A 15643-nucleotide genomic window follows, 5' to 3' on the forward strand; every position below is an offset into this window, starting at 1 on the left:
TGACAAGCGTGGGATCACAGGGACTGGAGAGGTGAACTCCGCCTGCCGAGAACTGGGGGAGGATTTTCAAAGGCACAACGTCTTCATTGGGCCGAGAAGGACGAAGTCCGATGTTCCCTGGCAAAGAGGGGAGACTTGGCAAGGCAAAGAGAACCGCATGACCACACATGGGTCTCGGAAGACACACTGCCACGGAGGGTGTGTGTCGGGCCAGGAGCTGAGACGGCAGGCGGAGCTAGCGGGAGCCCGCGGGGGGGGGGGGGGGGGGGAGGGAATGTCGGTGGGCCGTGTGTGGAATGGTTGGCACCACGGAGGAGCGGGCCTATCCCGCACCTGGGAGGGAGGCGGGAGAAGCAGGTCGCCAAGAAAATCAGGAGTTGTTTTGCTCACTGGTAAACTTGTGGCGCTTAGTGACACGTGCTAGACCCGCGCTGGTCTCAAAGATCACCTGCAGCAGTCACCTGAAGGGTTTAAATAAAAACACAGGTCCCCTGGACTCGCCCTTCCTTACCCAAACTCAGATCTACAGAACGGAAGTTCCTGTTTGGGAAGAGTTTGGGGAGTGGGAGCAAAGCAGAGCGGTCAAAGAAGGTTGAGAATGAGAACCCCGAAGTACCCGAAGATGGAGAGAGCGAGGGTGTGCCCTTAATGAGCTCCCCCCCCCCCCGCCCCGAAAGAATTGGCCATCACTGGCAGGTGCAGCAGGGATCAGGAATCGCGGTCAGTGGGGGGGGGGGGGGGGGGGGGGGGTCGCCCGGGCTGGGCCGATGTTTCCTAGAGGAGCGGCGCGGGGTGGCAGGGGGAAAGGGACCGGCGACCCGGGGGCGCCGGGCTTGAGCGGGCCCGGCTTGGAACGGGAGCCGACGGGCGCCGGGGAAGCCGCGTCGCCGGGCTCGGCTGGGGGTGCGCAGCGCAGCGGCGGGACCCTCTCTACCGCCGTCGGGAGCGGGGGGCGGAGAGCGGGGCTTCGCCGCGGAGACCGTGCGTTGGCTCCACCGCCGCGGCCTTTCCTTCCTCCCGTCCCTCCGCCGCCTCCCGCTCGGGCCTGAGCGCGGGTCCGCGGCCGGCAGGGGGCGCTGCCGCGCCTGCGGGCCTGGTTCCCGGCGGCCGCGGCCTCTGGTCCCCGCTAGGTCCCCGGAGGCCCCCACCCGGTCCACAAGCCACCCCTGAGCCTCACGCCACCGGGGGACGGAAGAGAGTCCCGGGGCCACCGGAGGGGCTGTCTTTTTACGGGCTGGGCTCGATGCAGGAGCAGCGAGGCCTACAGGGAAGCCACATCTGACTCGACTCCGGGGGATTTATGGTAATAGGAAAAGGTGAGTGGCTGAACTTTGCCGTCGGGACAGTAGGGGTGAGGGGAGGGAGGGCAGCTTGCCTGACAGAGGAGCACGAACTCCGTTTCTGGGGCAACGTTGACACCGCTAGGCAAGCACTTTGCAAGCATTTCGGGAGGATCTAATTAACCAACAAATGATACCATACGTCTGTTTTTAGGGAGGTCCCTGGACAGTCTTTTAAACTCCGTCTAATTGCTCATTTTCTTTGAAGGCAATGTGACATAGTGATCGTCAAAGTCTAGTTTGAATCCTAAAACGGCCACTTGAGCTGGAGCCTCGTCCGAGTAAGCGCCCTTACCCGAACATACAGGTTGCAGGCGTGTCCACGGGGCACTGTGAGGGTTAATACACTCAAGCGATAATGCACTCCCTAGCCTACAGGGAGCTCTAACACATCGGTACATTCCCTTCAGAAATGTTTTCCTATTCCAAACCCGCCTTCCTATTTTAGGGCCTTTCAAAGTTAGGAATGCCTCTTTTCTGTGGACCAGACTGCACTTTGTTTTATTTATGTTAACCGTTTTTATTCCATACATTCTCTACATGCATTTTATAGCTTTCCTTTTTATGATGGGTGAGCCAATATTGAAACTTGGCTACTAAGGCCCCTAGTTTACGTTCGGTTCACTGCTGTGTCGTGCATTCTGTGGGTTTTGACAAATGTATGACATTTTGGCCCCATTGTATCTTACAGAGTAGTTTCCCTGCCCCCTCCCCCATGCTCTGCCTACTCATCCTTCCCTCCCATCCCCAGCAACCAGTGATCATTCTCTTGTCTCCATGGTTTTGCCTTTTCCAGAATGTCACCTAGTTGGATTCATACAGCACGTAGCCTTTTCAGATCGCCTTGTGAAGTAATTCTCATTTAAGGTCCCTCCGTGTCTGTTCGTGAAATGATAGTTCATTTCCTTTTTTGCTGAAGAATCCATTGCCTGGATGGACCACAGTTTATTCATCCATCCACCTACTGAAGGATATCTTGGTTGCTCCCAGGAGTTGGCGATTATGAGTGAAACTGCTCTAAACATCCGTGTGCAGGGTGTATATGGATGTACATTGTCAACTTACGAGTAGATACCAAAGAGTGCAGTCGCTAAGCCGCATGGTAGGCTATGTCTAGTTTTCTAAGAAAGTGTCGAACTGTCTTCCATTTTGCTTCCCCGCCAGCAGTGAATGGGAGTTCCTGCTGTCCTCACCAGCATCTCATGTTGTCAGTGCTTTGGATTTTAGCCATTCTAGTAAGTATGTAGTGGTAATTATTGTATGAATTTGCAGTTGCCTAATGACATACAACGTGGAGCGTCTTTTCATATGTTTGTCATCTTTTTTGGTGAGGTGTCTGTTCAGATCTTTCGCTGATTCTTTTTTTTTTTAATTTTTTTTTCAACGTTTTATTTATTTTTGGGACAGAGAGAGACAGAGCATGAACGGGGGAGGGGCAGAGAGAGAGGGAGACACAGAATCGGAAACTGGCTCCAGGCTCCGAGCCATCAGCCCAGAGCCTGACGTGGGGCTCGAACTCCCGGACCGCGAGATCGTGACCTGGCTGAAGTCGGACGCTTAACCGACTGCACCACCCAGGCGCCCCTCTTTCGCTGATTCTTAAAAGCTGGGTTGTTTGTTTTCTTATGCTGACTTTTAAGAGTTCTTTGTATATTTTGGATATTAATGTTTTGTCCAGTACGAGTTTTGAAAACCTTTGTCTTTTCATTCTGTTTCTGCTTTGTTCTTTCCACTGCAATGAAATGGAAATGTGGGAATGTTAAGGGACAGAAACCAGTCAGAGGGCTTCACTCTGTCTTTACATTTGTCGGATGCCACACCGAGCAGTCCCCAGTGGCACTTCCTGGTGCATTCATCGATGTGCCAGAAATGGATTCCTCAGTGTTTGCCGAGCCCTTGACCCAGAGCTGGCACAGGTCACCTGGCAGTGGGTGTAGACCCTGGGGGCATCCAAGTCACCTCCATGTAGGGACAGCCAGGCACTTTCAGGGGGCTTGGCCACTGCTGACCCCTTTTATTCTTTGCCCGGAAGACAGAAATCGTGGGCCTCCAGTGACGTGCCCCCCCATAACTTCTTCAACCTTATTTGGGACACAAAGGCTGAGTTCCTCCGCGATTTATTTATAGAGACATGCGTAGTAAAAGAAGAAGTAAGCCAGTTTTTAAATGCAGGCTTCAAGCGGGGGCTGCAGGTGTGGCCTGTGGCTCCTCAGTGCATCTGTGACTCCTTTCTGGAACATAGCCCCCCCCCCCCCCCCCGCCCCACACAGACCTTCGTAGGGCCTTGGCAGAACAAAAGACAATAAGCTAGACCATTAATCCTGTCTGCTTCCCACAGGATGGAAAATCAGTGCGTGGACAGTGAAAGGGAAGTCCAGCCTCACGGAGGGGCTTTTCCTGTGGGTCTCCAGAACATTCCTCCCACCCCACCCACCTCATGACAAACTGAGGCAATGTCCTAATGCTTCCGGATAACAAAGCGTCTGAGGCTCTGAAGTTCAGTGTGAAAATACGCACGTGTTCGGCTGTATTGGAAAGCACGGCAAAGAGAAAGTGAGATTCTCCGCAGTGTGTCTGGCCCCAGGGAAAACAAATCATTGTGCAAAGCTGGTTCTGAATCCCAGCTCCCTCCGAAATCAGACTTTCCGCCTAATGGAAAGTGGAGGTGTGTTTGCTGTGGCAATTCATTCTTGATTGAACACAGTTGGAAAAGTCCACTGAAAGTGGCAGAATGCAGTGGGCCAGGGGCTTATCCCAGGGCCCTCCGCGCGCCGTCTGGGGGGGGCTGGGAAACGTGGACCCTGCCCCACTGTGTAGCATACCTGGGAGGGGTGGGGGTGCTGAGCGGGGGCATCTCACAGGCTTCCGGGCTGCTCAGATGTGCACTGATTTTGAAAATCATGAAGTTAAAAGCACAGAGTTTAGAAACTTAAAACCTGGATTTAGATGCAATGTCCCGAGGCTTCAGAATAGCTAAGCATCTTCTCTGAAGTTCAGTATTCATTGAATATGAATTAATTCAATCTTAATTGTGGGCCTACAGTGTTGCCTCATAATTCCTTGAACCTTATGTGGGACACAGAAGACTGAGTTCCTCCTTGTTGTATTTACAGAGACACGTGGAGTAAGGATAAGTGAGCCAGTTTTTAAGCTGAGGCTTCCTGTAGGAGTTGCAGCAGCCGTGTGACTTTGGACAAATATGTAAGTACCTTAATTAAGCTACCGAAAGTACGGAGGCTAAAGTGTTTGTGACACGCGCTAAAACATACGAGAGCTTCTCTGAAGATAAGGAAAAGGGGTCTCGGAAAGTATAGACCGTCCTCTTCTGCTACTGTGTTTTATTCCATAGGAGGTAATGGTAATGACGAGGTTTTGATCCTTATCAGGCACCGGGCATTATCCTAAGCACTCCATGCCTTATTTAATCCTCAAACAATCCTTTGAAATAGGTGATGATTATGATACCCATTTTATAGATGAAGAAGCTGAGGCAGAGAAAGGTTAAGCAGCTGGCTTATAGTCACACAGCCAGTAAGGTGCCGAGTCAGGGTTTGAACGTGGGACCCTGGAGCCTGGAGCCCTCCCGTCTCCTTGGGTCTGCAGCCCGATAGTAAACCGAAGGAGGAAAATTGCAGTCCACTTCCTGGGCAACAGGGGGAGTCTAGTTCCCCTTTAGCAACCATATGGTAAGAATGTTCAAATAATTATTATTCCGGAGCCTACAGCAGAGCTTTCTCTGATGAGAATTACAAATTGTATCCTTCTTGAGATGCTTACAGTCTAAACCTGAGACGCCCAGCTTGGTAGCCACTAGCCACAGGCGGCTGTTTAGGTTTAAATGAACTGATCAGTGGAATATGAGAGTCCAGCTATAGACCCCACACAGACACCAAACACTGATCTTCAATAAAGGGACAAAGGTGATTCAGTGGACAAAGGGTGATCTTTTCAACAAATGGTACTGAAACAGTTGTATATTCGTATTGAAAAAACTGAACAATCCCCGCCTTGCCCCACATGCAAAGTAGTGCATTTAATGGTCCATTTAACTCAAAATGGACCATACATCGAAAGGAAAAAAGATCTATAAAATTTATAGATGAAAACGTAGTGAAAAAAACCTTTGCGACTTTGGGCTAGGCAAAGATTTCTTAGGTGCTCCACTGAAAACATGACCCATAAGAGACTAAATTAAACTGGGCTTCCTCAGAATTAAAACTCCCCTCTTTGAAAAACATTCAGAAATTAAAAAGACAAGTAATCACCTGGGAGAAAATATTTGCACATCACGTTATTTGATAAGGGACTTGCATCTAGAATATGTAAAGAACCTTCAAAACTCTGTGGTAAGAAAACAATATAATACAAAATGCACACTTCACTGAAGAAGATATACCAATGCCAAATAATCCCATGAAAAGATACTCAACATCACGAGACAGCAGGGAAATAAAAATTAAAACCGCAACGAGAGGGGTGCCTGGGTGGCTCAGTCGGTTAAGCGTCCGACTTTGGCTCAGGTTATGATGGTACAGTCTGTGAGTTCAGGCCCTCGTCAGGCTCTGTGCTGACAGCTCGGAGCCTGGAGCCTGCTTCCGAGTCTGTGTCTCCCTCTCTCTCTCTCTCTCTCTCTCTCTCTCTCTCTCTCTCTGAACCTCTCCCACTCGCACTCTGTCTGTCTCTCTCTGTTTCTCAAAAATAAACATAAAAAAAAAAACAGCAATGAGATACCCCTATAGACCCATCAGAATGGCTACAATTAGAGACTGATCATACCCGTTGTTGGCCGGTTCGTGGAGGAACAGGCAGGAATGGTACCACCACTTTGGAGAAGTTTGCCTGTTTCTTTCTTTTTTTTTTTTTTTTAATTTTTTTTTCAACGTTTATTTATTTTTGGGACAGAGAGAGACAGAGCATGAACGGGGGAGGGGCAGAGAGAGAGGGAGACACAGAATCGGAAACAGGCTCCAGGCTCCGAGCCATCAGCCCAGAGCCCGACGCGGGGCTCGAACTCACGGACCGCGAGATCGTGACCTGGCTAAAGTCGGACGCTTAACCGACTGCGCCACCCAGGCGCCCCTAAGTTTGCCTGTTTCTTAACAAGGTAAACAAAACACCCACCATGATCCAGCCATTCTACTTTTAGGAATTTACCCAAGAGAAATGAAAGCCGATGTCTCTGCAAAGATTTGTGCAAAAATGCTCATAGCAGCTTTACGCGTTCATTGCCAAAAAGTGGAAACCACCGAAAAATCCATCAACAGGTGACCTTGTGGCATCTCCACATAATTAAATATTATTCAGCAATAAAATGAAACCAACAGAGACCACGTGGGTGAATCTCAAAATAATTTTGCTGAATGAAAGAAGCCAGACCCCCCCCACAAATATATATATATATATATATATATATATATATATATACACAGAAGGCATGATTCCATTTACGTTATATCCTAAGGAATGCAAACTAATCTCTAATGACAGAAAGCCGAACAGTGCTTACCTGAGTGTGTGCATGGGGGGTGGGGGTGGGGGCAACGACAGAGGGATATAAAGGGGTGGCGTGAGGAAACTTCTGGACATGCTCTGCATATTCACTATTGTGATTGTGGTAATGTTTTCACAGGCACATGTGTCAAAACATCAATTTTTACACTTCACGTGCAGTTCATTGATGGCTTTTATACCTCAAAATGGCTGTTGAAACTTTTAAATGTTTAAATAAAATTTAAAATTCAGTTGCCCTAGCCGTATATCCAGTGCTCAATAGCCTCATGTAGCTAGTGGCCACCGTATTGGATGAGAACATTCCCGTTATAGCAGAAAGTTCTATCCCACAGTGCTGGTACAAACACAGCATCTCCTGCCCCAGGCTGGCAGGAAGTTCTACTAAAAAGGAACGTTTCTTCTGGCCAAAGAGCCCACTGCCCCTTTTGTCTACAGAGCAAAATGGATGGTGGAGGGGAGGGACATTTGTCACAAGCAATCGTCTGCCATCAGGACAGGCCATTAGAAAGGGGCCAGGTGGCAGGTGCTGCTGGAGGGTAGGGAAAGGGGGTAGGGAAACCTCAGGCTGAGCTCTGAGGCTGGGGAGACCTCCTGCTAAGTGACTTGGGAGGAGGAGAGGGAGGTAGGGGAGGAGGAGGGAGGGGCGCAGAGGTAGCACTGACAAGTGGCAGAATCGTAGAAAGCTCGTCTCCTCTAGCGATGGATCTTTTGGTTCAAACTGGACGAGGGAGACAGGACCCTGGACGGGAAGGGATGGGGCCGGATCTCAACAGGATTAAAGACAAAAAGCCACAGCCGGGAGAATCCAGGTCTCCTGACGCTGGGAATCTAAGGTGTTGGTGATTAGGGAACTAAGTAGACGTTGTGATTGTGTGAGGACTGTCGAGCACGCCCCTTTCTTCAGTCGTACCGTTTGGGAGCACAGGTATCTTGCTCTCTACCTGTGTTCCTCAGACTCCATGCACCCTTAGGTGACCTACCTGTCCAGTGTGGCCGGGGGGGAAGCCACTGCCCCTCCTGACAATAAGTGTTTAAGTGCGTGAAATCAGGCACACAGAATTACAAAGAAACCCCCGGGGGTGTTAAAAGGCAGTTCTGTGCCCGGAGCCTCTCTGTGCGGGACCGGGAACCTCACTGCAGGGCCAACGAGGCCCCGCAGTGAATCTGTTCTGGCAATTTGGCAGTTCTCACCCCGATTCCGGAATGCAACGGAGTGAGGTGTGGCTGCCCTGGAAATCGGGCCTTTTGGGGATGTAGGGAAGGAGCCCACAGGACAGAGGACTCCTGCCCTCCCCAAGGGCGGCCGCAGGGTCGTCTCAGCCTGTCCTGCGACCAAGTTCAGGCTCCAACTCCTCCTCCTCCAGTATCTATGTTTGAAAATATCCATTTGACAAAAATATGTTGGGGCGGAGGCCTCAGTGCAGCGCTGGGATGAGACCCTCACGTGGAACCGCAGGAGACCCAGGGTCCCGCTGGGTTTGGGGGCGCAGGGGCTGGAGGAGGGGGCGGGTGGCCCGGGGGGGGGGGGGGGCGGGTCGCGACCCCACAGCTTCCCAGCAGGTGGGTGCCATGGGGTGGGGAGGTGGGGGAGGTCGCATGCGCCCCGAGGGCAGCCTGGGGCCGTGGGGTCCCCAGCTCGCTGGGCGGCTTCCCAACGGCGAGGTGGGCACACCGGGCGGGGGGGGGGGGGGGGTTGAGACTCCCCGCGGCTCGATCCCCAGGTGGGCGGAGACACCCCTGCTCGCCTCTCCTGCCCCTTGCGGCACCGAGAGAGAGGCGCCCAGAGGACCTCCCCGCTCCAGAGGAGGCTGCCCCGAGGGCTGCTGTAATGCCAGGACGGAGGATGCTGACTGTCCAGAAAGATGCTGGCGACAGCCCGGTCCCACCTGCGGTGGCCCCTGCTGAAGGCCGACGGGGCCCCCGGGAGGACGAGACAGCCCGGCCGCCTGCATGCTCGGAGCCGACGGGGGCCTGGAGGCCGGGAGGGGAGGTGGGCGCCGGCCAGTGCTCATCTGCAAGGAGGCCAGAGAGGACACTTTCCAAGAGGCGCGAGACACAGCTTTCCCCAGGGCTGGTGGTCTTGAAAACGCTCCCCTGCTCCCATCAGCCCATCCCCAGGGCCTCAGCCGGATTGCGCCCTGGAGCCCAGACTGGCAGGCAGGCCCACGAGGTCGGGAAATTTTTCCTTTGGGGTATCTTCTCCCCTTCTCCATCGCCCCGGGATCCTACCCAGCTGTCTCAGGTTTGCCGTCTCTGCATTTGGCTCCATCGTGAAAGGAGAAGGGAGAGATTGGACCTGGGAATATCTGCGGAACAAGAAATGTCTTGCGCATGTGAGCACTCGGTCGGTGCTGGGTGAGTGAAGTGTCCTTCCCAGAAGCAAGAAATGATGATTCTCTGAGTGGACGGTTTAGGACCGCAGGCCTGATTAGAAGAAATCATGAGGGCTTCCCACCCCTGGGTCTTTTCCGGATGGAGACAAGAAAAGGCCCTTCTGAGCCGTCAGCCTCCTTAGAACAAGCAGATGGAAAGGCAGGAAAAAAACAAAGCAAAAACAAATGGCCTCATTTATCTATTTTTAAAATGATACATGTGAGACATGAAGACTTGTTCAAAAACATTTTTGTGTTGAGAGTTAACAGTTAAAAACCCTGGTCTCGGAGCTCCGATCTTAATTGTCTCCCCAGGGATGACTGCTGTTAATGTGAAGCGTGATCACTCATCCCACTGTCCTCTGGCCCCTGGCCCCTGGGCCTCTGCCTTCCTCCTGGGACCACCTGCTGTCCCACCCAAGCCAGCCGCACCTGTAGGCCTTTGTGCTAAAGTTTCCTTCCACCTGGAACCTCCCCCCACCTCCGCCCTTTCTTTTCTCTTTTGGGAAGGGGTATTTTATTTTATTTTTATTACTGTATAACCTTCATGTAGTAAAGTGCACAAACTTTAAAGCGTGCAGCACAGTGAGCTTTTACATAATTCTGTACATAGATATTCACCAGAGTAGAGATATAGATGCCAGCAGGCTAGAAGGCTCCCCCCGCCCCCTGCTTTGAGTCAGTACCCTTCCAGAGGCAACCACTGCTCTGACCCCATCGCCACAGATTCCTTTGGTCTGTTCACATGTCCTCTTGTGTCTCCAGCGCTTTCTGTGGGAGCTCATTCCCATCTTCCAGGTCTCAGCTCAAATGTCAACTCCCCCCTTCCTTTCCATATCTCTACCCTGTCCTTTTTTTTTTTTTCAGAGCCCGTCACAGTTTGCAATTTCTGTTGGTTTACGTGTACGCAGTTCTTCTCCCCAACTAGAAGGTAAACATCCTCTTCTAGTCACTGCTGTCTCCTGAGCCTGAAGCACAGTGTCTAGTGTGTGTAGACGATCAACAAGTATTTATTCAATGAATGAATGTGTGTGTAGATGAAAGGAGGAAATGCCCCAGGTATCAATTTGTACAGTCCTGAATCTAGAATTGATTCTAGGTTGCCCAAACGCTGGCCTCTGTCTCGGGCCGCTGAGCTTCTTGTTACAAGGACAATATTCACCAAATTCAAATGTAAAGACGGAGAAATCCTAGAGCTGTTCCAGCCTGCCTGCGAGCGGAAAGTGGGCTCCTTCTCACCCTATATAACAGGATTTCTTTCTCCACCAGAACGGGCTTTCGCTGGGTGCTGCAGAATCAGTGTTTTATGAAACAACTCCGCTTTGGCTCCATAAAAAGCCTCTCAACAGTGGCAATCTCTACTGGAGTGAGAGAGGATGCCGTTTTTTGAAACTTCCTTTCTATGTTGTTATGTTTTAAAAGCCAGCACATAATAACCTCTTAAAGAGTTTTAATCGGGGGCGCCTGGGTGGCGCAGTCGGTTGAGCGTCCGACTTCAGCCAGGTCACGATCTCGCGGTCCGTGAGTTCGAGCCCCGCGTCGGGCTCTGGGCTGATGGCTCGGAGCCTGGAGCCTGTTTCCGATTCTGTGTCTCCCTCTCTCTCTGCCCCTCCCCCGTTCATGCTCTGTCTCTCTCTGTCCCCCAAAAAATAAATAAACGTTGAAAAAAAAATTAAAAAAAAAAAAAGAGTTTTAATCGTGGTGAAATACACTTAACATGAAATTTACCACTTAACCAATTTTTAAGGATACATACAGTCCGGCAGTGTTAAGTACATTCACACTGTGCAACCAATCTCTGAGCTGTTTGCATTTGCAAAACTAGAACTCTGTAGCCATTAAACGGCTCCCCATTCCCTCCCCCCAACCCCCGCACCCCGTGAACCTGCAGCAACCACCATTGTACTTTCTGTCTCTGTGAATTTGACTACTCTAGGAACCTCATGTTGAGTGGAATCTGTGATATTCAGTATTTGTCTTAGCGCCCGGCGTATTCACTTAGCAAACTGTCTCCAAGAGGCAACCATGTTGTCGCGTGGGTCAGAATTTCCTTCCTTATTAAGGCTGAATAATAATTCTAGCGTATGTGTGTGACACATTTCATTTATCCTTTCATCTCTTGATGGAGACTTGGGTTGCTTCTGCCTTTGGCTATTGTGAATAATCCTGCTGTAAATAAAGCAGAGCATCTCTTCGAGGCCCTGCCTTCAGTTGTTGGGGGCATTTGTCCACAAATGGAATTGCCGGGTCATATGGGTGGTTCTGCTTTTAATTTTTTGAGGCACTGCTGTGCTTTTTTCCGGAGCATGGCATCATTTCGTATTCCCGCCAGCAGTGGCTAAGTATTCTGATTTCTCCACATCCTCGCTGACCCTTGGTATTTTCTGGTTTCTGGAGAGTGGCCATCATAATCGGGGTGAGGTGATAGCTCATGGTGGTTTTGATTTCAATTTCCCTGATAGGCTGTGATGTTGGGAGCATCTTTTCAACTGCTTGTTGGCCATTTGCACATCTTCTTTGGAGAAACGTCTGTTCAAGTCCTGTGCCCATTTTTTAATCAGTTTGGTTTTGTTGGTGGTGGTGGTGTTGGTTTCTGAGCACATAATATTTTTAAACTCAGAAAGGAATGTTATAAAGAAAGGGGGAGAGAGCATCCAGAAGGCCAGTCAAGAGAGTGTAGCGGTTAAAAGCTTGGGCTCTGAAATTAGAACGTTCAGTCACCATAATTATTGAGTGCCTTCTATATAAGTCAGGATCGGCTAACTAACACACGACCCTAAAAGCTCAGTGACCTAATGCAATAAAAGTCTTCCTCGCTTCCCTCAAGTCCAATGGGATCTGAGATGGAAAAAGAATGGAAGCTAGGGAGGGTCAGTAGGTCATCCAGGGACTCTGTGTCATGTACTCATTTAGGGACCTGGGCTGCATCCATCCTGTGACACTGACGTCCACAACATATGCCTCCAAGGTCACCTTGGGAGGGGATAAAAGGGAAAATTACATAAGGGTAACTTTTTATGGACCAGTCTTTGCCTGTCTTACATCAGTCTAATCTTGTAACGCCGCCCCACCCACTACAAAGGAGACTGGGAAACATCCTTTTCCTGTGTGCCCCAGAGGAAGGGAAATTGCACTGTCTCTGCAACAGTACGTCGCTTTGGTCACCAGACCATCTCATTCTTCTTCCCACACACAGAAATACTCATCCCCTTCTCTAGGGAGACAACCCAAAGTCGCATCCAGGATCTCCAGGTCACGTACGTTCTTTTCCCTTGAGACCACATGATCCGGTGACCAGTGCACTAAGGGGGATAAGTTGTCTGCCCCACACCCCACAGCCGACACGCAGTCATGAAGTAGAAATAACGAAACTCCCATTGAGAAAAGGGAGAGTGCTGTAGCCCCTGGTCCCGGGAAGTGATAGACTCCTTCCTGTGAGACAGGCTTTGTGAGGGTTCCCTGCTCTGGGAAGGGCGAAGTTCCCGGATTAGGTTCTGGTCTGACCTCTGAAGGGCAGGCCCTGCCCATTTTCCTCCATGATCTCATCCTCACCTCACAGGAGTCTTTCCTTTCTCCTGATCTCCCCAGACTCTACCTGAAGCCTTCTTTGGGGAGGAAGTCCTTCTCCTTGACAACATCCAGCTCTTGGAGTTGTTCTTGCTTACGTGTCTGCCAGAGTCAAGGACGTTTTTAAGGGTGACTTCATGACTTCTCAGGCACTAATTCTCTCAGAAGGTCATGGGCTTGGTGAGGTGGGGAGAACTCTGCAAAGGGCAGGCCTACTGGAAACCCGCACAGAGGTGTGGACTGACTGGTTGGACACAGGAGTCTGGCCCGTGGGGAGTAGTCCGGGCTGGAGAGGGACACTGGGGAGCCATCACCATATTGCTGGCATTTATCAGCAGGCTGGTGCGCGTAGACAGGCCAGAGAGGAGGTCCAAAGACTGAGCCCTGGCTCACTCCAGTGGCCAGAGAGCTGAGGAGGCGCCCACCAACAGAGGAAGGGAAGGACCTGGGAGTAGGTGAAAATCCAGAAGAGTGTGGTGTCTGGGAAGACAAGTGACGCACGTGTCTCAAGGCAGGGGTGCTGACAGGTCGCTAAGGTGAGGACTGAGGCTTGACAACGGAGGAGGCGACCGGTGACTCTGGCAAGGGCGGTTTCCACGGAGCAGCGGAGTTAAGAGGCTGAGTGGCGTGGCTCCAGCCAACAAGGGGAGGGGAAAAGCGAGTGACCGTGACTGTGAACAGAAGAGTCTCGCTGCAAAGGTGAGCAGGGACAGTTGGCCCCCGCACCCCGAGAGAGGGAGGGCACAGGGTGTGACACAGATGCTGGGGGGAGTGGCGGGGCGGTGGGAAATAAAGTCTGAGGAAATGACACTCGTAGTGTGAAGTTAGGACCCGGTGAGCAGCTGGGGGGTGGGGGTGGGGGGTGGACGAAGAGGCGTTTGAGGGGGTCTGACGAGGGGAAAGCAGGCAGGAGTGGACCGGGGAGATGGGCGAGTGTGGGGCAGCAGGAAGGGCTCTGAGTGGTCGGTCGTGTGCGTGTGTGCGTAAAGAGAGGCGGCCCCGTGGGGCTGGTGACTCTCTTCAGCAGACGCAGCCACGTGAGCACGGACATGGAGCCGGCAGGGGTGTGATTTAACTGAGGCGCCCATGTTCTCAGGTGTTTAGACAAGACTAGGCCTCCAGCTGTCCTGGGCCCAGCTATCCTGGGTCTCTGGTTGTCCTGGGCCCAGGTATCCTGGGCCTCCCGCTGTCCTGGGCCTCCAGCTTGCAGATGGCAGGCCTCCATAGTTGCATGAGCCAGTCCCTCGTAATAAATCTTTCTGTAGATCTGCATATATCCTATTGGTTCTGTCTTTCTGGAGACCCCTATTACAAGGCATACTGGGGAAGTGAGGAGGGAAGGGTGAGGTGTGGCGGGCTTAGGGAGGAGGGAGGGGTAAGTCCTGGAAGAGCAATGGGAAAACCTGGCCCTCGCTGGCCGGGAGGGGAGGACGGGCATCACCTGAGGGGCTCCCAGCCGCAGTGCCCTCAGGACCGAGCCCGGTTTGGTCTGAGCGTGAAGGGGAAGAGAACATTCAGGGAAGAGGTTGTAAATGCAGGAAGCCTGGGGAATCGGAGAGGGTAGGAGACGGGATCCCAGGAGGGATGCACGACACCGTGAAAGGCTTCATGCATCAGGGGAAAGGCTTTGGGTCTCAGATCTGTAGTGGACACACCAGGCTCACAAGACAGGGGTGCAATCCTGATGCCAGAGCCCAGACTCTCCCCTGTGTCCCAGGCTTCTTAGTGGGAAACACGGGAGTCTCTTGTCTACCTCCTATTCCTGAAAACCCTAGGACTCCAATCATCTTTCCTTTCCTACAAGAAGACCCCTAGGTCAGTGGTTTAAACCCTTCTGGGCTCACAGATGCCTCCAAGATGCTGGACAAACTCTATGGAATTTTCCCAGAAAAATGCACCGGCCTGCAAGGTGTCACCCGCTGCTCCCAGGGGGTCACGAGGTGTCACCCGCTGCTTCCAGGGGTCATGGGTTTTCTGAGACCCATCCGGAGCCCTCAGGATGATACGCCCTGCCCTCTGGCCTCCACCTCTCAAGGAGATAGAGCTGAGGTGAACGGCAGGTTTGTCCTGGAACAAAACGGCCCAGTGGCCCTGATGTGACCTCCATCGGTAGAGCCGGTTTTAAGGGCCAGGTGACCACGCCACTGTTTCCGCAGCTCGCTGCCTTGTCGGAAATCTCCCTGGCTGCTGCCTGGACACCAGCGCAGAGGAGGAGGCGTTTAGACAGAAAAGTGAGGAGGGGCCTCCTCAGCCGGGAGTCCGGGGGGTGGGCGTGGTGCGGCTCTGTGCCACCCAGGGCCCGTGAAGATCATCCTGCAACCCCCGCACGGCACTAAGTAGGTCACCTGGCCTGCTCAGGAGCCCTTTGGAAGTGTCCTCCTCAGTCAGCAAGGCAGCCCTGTCTGGGAAGCTTCCGGGCACTCCTGTCTTGTGAGCATCCAACACCACCCCAAAAAGCCGGTTGGGGCATGGCTAGGACTTATGGGCACCCTACCCCCAGAGCCCCACAGGGAGTCCCTCTGATGGATACTTCGTGCTCTTTTCCAGTCTCCAAATTAACAACCACCTCCAACTGGAAATCACACTTCCGCGTGGGAGCAGAAAAGGCAGCTGTGCAGACGGACCAGGGCTTGGAAGTAAGTAACCCCACGGAGGCATCGGGCTTTAGCCAGAAAGAACCTGCTCGGGAGGCCTGAAGAGGTTTGCACAGATGCCCCTGGGGAATTTGCAGGACCTTGGCTTAGCTTGCTGGCCAGACATGTCTCATTCTCTGGGTCCCCAGGAGTCCCTGGCTTTTTCTGTCTTTTCCTGTCTTTTCATCTGACGCTAAAGAAACCCAGCCATTGTTTCACA

General features: G+C 52.1%; 1 long non-coding RNA gene across 3 annotated transcripts in view; it reads left to right on the plus strand.

Annotated features, from left to right (window-relative positions):
• Positions 1 to 824: 824 nt before the first annotated feature.
• LOC125149055 (uncharacterized) overlaps positions 825 to 15643 on the plus strand; it is a 35167-nt gene continuing 20348 nt past the window's right edge. For 2 of the 3 annotated variants that reach the window (XR_007145794.1, XR_007145795.1), the window contains exons 1-4: positions 2334 to 2575; positions 3679 to 3893; positions 4454 to 4541; positions 15338 to 15426. This is a non-coding gene — a long non-coding RNA (uncharacterized LOC125149055). Of the gene's footprint in view, positions 1317 to 2333; positions 2576 to 3678; positions 3894 to 4453; positions 4542 to 15337; positions 15427 to 15643 lie in introns of those variants that run through there. The other variant, XR_007145796.1, reaches the window with a different exon arrangement.

Source organism: Prionailurus viverrinus, chromosome D3 (genome assembly GCF_022837055.1).
Source record: "Prionailurus viverrinus isolate Anna chromosome D3, UM_Priviv_1.0, whole genome shotgun sequence".
NCBI lineage: Eukaryota > Metazoa > Chordata > Mammalia > Carnivora > Felidae > Prionailurus > Prionailurus viverrinus.